The sequence below is a fragment of the Eriocheir sinensis genome, chromosome 34 (assembly GCF_024679095.1).
Source record: "Eriocheir sinensis breed Jianghai 21 chromosome 34, ASM2467909v1, whole genome shotgun sequence".
Classification (NCBI taxonomy): Eukaryota; Metazoa; Arthropoda; class Malacostraca; order Decapoda; family Varunidae; genus Eriocheir; species Eriocheir sinensis.
In genome coordinates this window covers 13,190,577-13,196,697 of record NC_066542.1, presented here as the reverse complement: position 1 = coordinate 13,196,697, position 6,121 = coordinate 13,190,577, and positions in this window count along the sequence as shown.

Here is a 6,121-nt window from a genome sequence, read left to right as displayed (position 1 = left end):
CGTGGTAACTGTTTGATAATGAAATGTGTCTTGCGCAAAGTTTACTAATCTAGAGCCTTCTCTGTCGCTAGAGAGGTTAGATCAGTTAACGGAGGGGTTATTAAAGTCACCGCATATTACCGCATTTCTATTTCCGATAATACTATTTGTTTCTGCGTAAAGATTTCCATCAATGTCTTCATTAGATTTAGGAGGTCGGTAAACTACGCCCAGAATATGCTTTTGCTTTTTAATCATCACTTGTACATATAAAGAATCATATGCCTCTGCCTCGGTTGTGTTAAGCTGAATGACTTATAAATTACTTCTCGCATATATTATTACACCATGGCATCACCCATCTTATGTAGACGACACTTAGCAAACGCATTGTAACCATTAATAGCCACTTCACTTAACTGATGCTTGTCGCGTGTATTCAACCATGTTTCTGTGATCAAAATGAAGTCGGATTTTTCAGAAATTACATGTATTATCAAGTGGCTACGCTTCTGAATAATGCTACGGGCATTTTCATAAAAGATGTTTAATTTATTCGCCAAGTGTGCGCCATATATCAAATGTATTTTCACTGGAATAGTGCGTCAGACCTGACTATTTACAACTACCTCTACCTCATCAACCACCTGTGTGGCTGTTGACCTGACCGCTACCTCAGTGCCCCTCACCTGTGGGTCTGGTGACCTGACGCCCTCCTCAGCACTACACGCCTCTACTCCCCCCCCTCACCTGAGACCTGACACTCCTACCTACGTGGACCTCACCGTCTGGGTGATGACTGCTGTAAGTCAAACACAGGAATCTCGCGGCTGCTGGTATCGTAACCTGACTCTGCGAACGGGTCGGGGGAAAAACCTAATTCACCTCCACTCAGTTGAGCTGACAGGGATCTTCAATTTTCTCTTCTTCCATGTTTTCCCTTTTTTTCCTTTTCCTTATTTTTTTCTGATGAATATTACATTTATCGAATGTTACCCAGTACTGAAATCGAACTAATGTGTTCTTGAATTATCATTATAATTATATATTCTGGGTGCGCGGACAGCGAGCGTTCATGGACATCCGCATATTCGACCCGATGGCTGCCTGTCACCGTGAGCTGCCCCTGGAAGCCGCCCACCACAGGAACGAGCAGGAGAAGACAAGGGCATACGGTGAAAGATTCCAACATGTGGGTCAGGGCAACTTCACCCCCCTCGCCTGTACCACATCCGGCGGGCTCGGTCCCAGGGCCCGATGCTTCTACGCACGACTCGCGGAACTAGTCTCAGAAAAGAAGCATCAGCCAAGGAGCCACGTTGTCGCCTGGATGAGATGTCGCCTCTCGTTCTCCCCGGTCAGGTCGGCCATCCCATGTCTCAGGGACACCAGAAACTCTGGCCCAAAAGCCACCAACATCTCCAATATGGACTATGAGGCCACAGTGGTGGAGAGTGACATTAGGGTGGGTCGGGAGTGACATGAGTAGGGAAGAAAAGGGAAATCTAGACGCAATAGATGATAAGGTGTTATGTATAGATTTAGTGCTCAGTAGTATTAGTGATATGGTTGGATGCCACACTCATTAGCGAACAGAGTTGGGGCTAATGACCTCCAAGCTATGGAGCCCTCCATAATTATGTGTCGGGAAAATAAACATGGGTGGAGGTATCTGTTAAAAGTAGTAGTAGTGGTAGTAGTAGTAGTAGTAGTAGTAGTAGTAGTAGTAGAAGTAGTAGTAATAGTCGAAGTATCTACGAAATTATCATTATCATTATTCATATTATAATTTTATACTTATTTTTTAGTAGTTTTCTTATTATAACCATCATCATCACTACTGTATCGTTATTATTACCAATTCTGCGTAGATTTTTAAAGCGAAAGCTTCAAATAATTACGAACGAGTCGTCACAGAAATACGAAAAACATTGGCACACCATCTCGTCAAAAAAAAAATCCTATTGCGTAAAAGCAAGCAGAATCGTGATATTCTATCAACTTGTTATTATTATTTTTTTCGTTCCCCTCGCTATTCCCTCAATATAATATAGTGATGTTCTGACTTTCTTTCTCCGTTTAATGGTATAGCCAAGAGATTTAATTTCATGATTCTGAAACATCAGTTTTAGAATCCGTCTTTTCTTTACATTGCATGTAATTACATTGTTTACCCCATAAATATTACGATGGCTGGTCTATGTTTATTTTCTGCTTGTTGTCGTTTGCTCATTTTTTGCTAGGCTTGGCTGCATTCGACTGCAGCTTTAAAAATAATAAATAAATAGAAGAGAATTGTGATAACCGTGCAATCTCACTCGGAATGATGAAATTTAGGAGTAAATAAAAGAGAAATGTCACTATTCTATTAGACTAATTGCTGCCGTGTGACGATAAAAATATCGCCATGTCTTCCAGTCTGTAACAGAGCGTAGCAAAACACCTTTCAGTGAATCGCATGAAGGTAACCTTCCAGGCTAAACAACAACCGTGCACCAAGAAGAGATAAAAAGCCTCACCAGACACTGCGACGGAGGAACAGGGCCTTGGCGACTTAATAGAGAATGCTTGTGCACAGAGTACACTTTTAATGACAGCACTGAGTGTGTTTTGGCTTGTAAATATTTAGATGGAATCGCAAACGGAAAATTCCTATCTATTTATTGTGTTTTTATGGCAGTAAGAGCTGTAAAACAAGAGAGTCTGGGCGCCTGCCTGCAGGACAACACCCACGCCCGGCGCAATGCTTGAAAATTAATTTACTAGTAATACATTAGAAGAAAAAAAATATCGAAGGTGAGCGAGAAAGCCATACAGAATATAGCATGAGCATTTCACATTTGTTTCCATCGTCAGTTTATAAAGACAATTTTATATGTATGTGTACGTATGTATACCGGTGTGTGTGCATAGAATATTTTATGTTTAGGAAATGTGGGCAATAAAAACACTCTAGCGTTGAATGCGAAAGTTCAAATGTTCTTGACAAACGAGGCGGTGTGTGCGTGCCCTGGTGATTGTTCTGCAAAGTTTGGTGATCATGATGTGGTGCGTTGACTGGTCTTGTGTGTGTGTGTGTGTGTGTGTGTGTGTGTGTGTGTGTGTGTGTGTGTGTGTGTGAATGGACTCGTTTGTTGTGTGTGGTAATTGCTCCACCGTTTCGTCCATTGTGTGTGTGTAGGAGTGCATTATTGTTCTTGATTACAGGACTTCAATTAAAAAAAAGGAAAATTAGCTCAACACTATTTCACAACCATTATATATATTTTTTCCGTCAAAAGGAAAAGTTGCTCTTTGTTGCCTGCCATAAAACCCATATTTTCCTCAGGCAACTCTTGAAACAGGAAATTGGAAACTCACTCTTTTTGCGGTCATAGCCAAGAATTTAATATTTTAACATTTAAATCGGATTAATGGAATCAGCTGAGCGTTAAATGAGATCTCGAATGTCTATTTCACATGTTATATAGTGAAACTTACCAATCCCTATATTTATATTCTTATGGAACATTTGTTCATAAGTGTGAACTAGAGTCAGTATTATATACAAAAAATAAAATAAAAAACATGCGTCAATATAAATATTCGACGTGTTTCATTTATCTGTATTCTTGTCTTTATATATATTTTGTTTATCTATGAAGAATAATTTTCTATTTGTTAAGCTACAAATCTCCTACCCTACACATATTATAACAATATATACCAATGCCGTACAAGTTTCTACGGAAATGTCAGCAACTACTGAATTTGAATGCAGAGAACTATCAACCCAATGCTACGTCCTAGACATGTCAGCAATGTGGAAAAGCTATAGAATCACGCCTAACAGTGAAAGGCTTTGTGGTAAAGGCTGTCTGGGGTAACACTGATGTCGACTCCCGGGCACGAGGGTTGAGTATGGAGGCGTGCGTCCTGGCGGGGCGGGGACCTAGGACACGTACGGCACGGACTGGCATTATATTCTGCTGACGCCCCGCTCTGGTACTGTGTGTGTGTGTGTGTGTGTGTGTGTGTGTGTGTGTGTGTGTGTGTGTGTGTGTGTGTGTGTGTGTGTGTGTGTGTGTGTGTGTGTGTGTGTGTGTGTGTGTGTGTGTGTGTGTGTGTGTGTGTGTGTGTGTGTGTGTCTACGTGTGTGTGTGTGTGTGTGTGTGTGTGTGTGTGTGTGTGTGTGTGTGCACAGAGGGATGGAGAGATGGTGAATCTCAATTTTGTCGTTCAAATTCAACACTGTCACTTCCATTTTGTAGCTGTGCTTGAGCGGCGGCAATATCGTTGAGGTGTTACGGTCATCACTTGTTTTCTTTCTCAATTTTTGTCAATCAAAGCAAATGTCATTTGGAAGCAGAAGAATCTTTGTCACTTCAACGAGTTTTGCCTTCTCATCGGGAGTGACTTGGATGGAGTGTAAATTAAACACGTATGCCCGCCTCCTTAATCTGACAGACCAGCATTGTCTGCCTGCCGCCCACGCCACACTCCGCCCCGCCCCACTGCCCACCGTGGCCATTACGGGCGTGGGTAGCACCGTGGAATTTGGTCTCAATACAGTGCAGATAAAGCACTTATTGTATTCGAAGTTCGAATCACGTTATGATATGAAAAAAAAAATATATATATATATATATATATATATATATATATATATATATATATATATATATATATATATATATATTCTATCTCTCTCACTCTCTCTCTCTCTCTCTCTCTCTCTCTCTCTCTCTATATATATATATATATATATATATATATATATATATATATATATATATATATATATATATATAGATATATATATATATAGATATATATATAGATATATATATATATATATATATATATATATATATATATATATATATAGATATATATATATATATATATATATATATATATATAGATATAGATATAGATATATATGAGATATATAGATATAGATGATAGATAGATAGATGAATATATAGATGAGATAGATAGATAGATATATGAATATATATATATATATATATATATATATAGATATATATATATATCTATATATATATATAGATATAGATAGAGATAGAGATAGATAGATAGATAGATAGATAGATAGATAGATAGATAGATAGATAGATAGATAGATAGATATATATATATATATATATATATATATATATATATATATATATATATATATATATATATATATATATATATATATATAATTTTATGTAAAACCTTCCCCTTTTGTAAAACGAACATTTCTTGAATGAAAAAAACATACATAGTCGCAAGGCTAACACTTACAAGGACCCACTTTGATGTGGCACACTGATCTGTGTGGTTATAGTTTAGTGATCAGTGCAGCGACGGAAATAAAATATTTTACAAATTTTGTATACTTGTAAAAACTTAATATACTAATAATAACAATAACGTACTAATTCCTTGTTCCATACATACCCCCTGTCATTGGAAATCAAATATTCTTCCCTACTAGTCTGCCAGGCTTTAGATGTGTTAGTGGAATAACCTCCCGGGTGTGTTCAGCCCCCGTGAGAGCCGCTCCATAAATGGGTAACTAGGATATGCAAAGTGTGGAAACCCGGTGTCACGCTCAGCCTTGCATGGCGGAGACGGCTTATTACCCACCACTGGCTCAAGGTTGGCGAGAACAAGATTAGCGCTGTTTACCATATTTTCCCCAAGCTCCAACTTTACAGACATTTTCTTTATACGTCAAAAGAAAGATCATCATTCACACTCCTTTCTTGTTTGTTTCTTTTTCCTTCCAATCTACCATAAACCCTTTAGATACCTCTATAATTATGATATTAATGGAAGTGAAAATGTCCCATTAAATTAGAATAACGGGCTCGATAGGTATCTTTCACCAACCTGACTGGCAAAGAAAAAAAGTATGAAACCTAATTCAAATTAATGTAGGATGACATTATCGAATCTCCCCTCGGCCTATAGTATTCCTACTATCGTGTATATCAAAGTTTAATGTTATGCAGAAATGCCGTGGAAAACAAGGAAGGAAACGGAGCAGACATTTAACTTTAGAATTTTGAGCACAGCCTATTGCGAAACAATGACGAAATCGTTACCAAATTATTGGAAGAGATACGCCTGCTATTTCCTCTCCAGACCC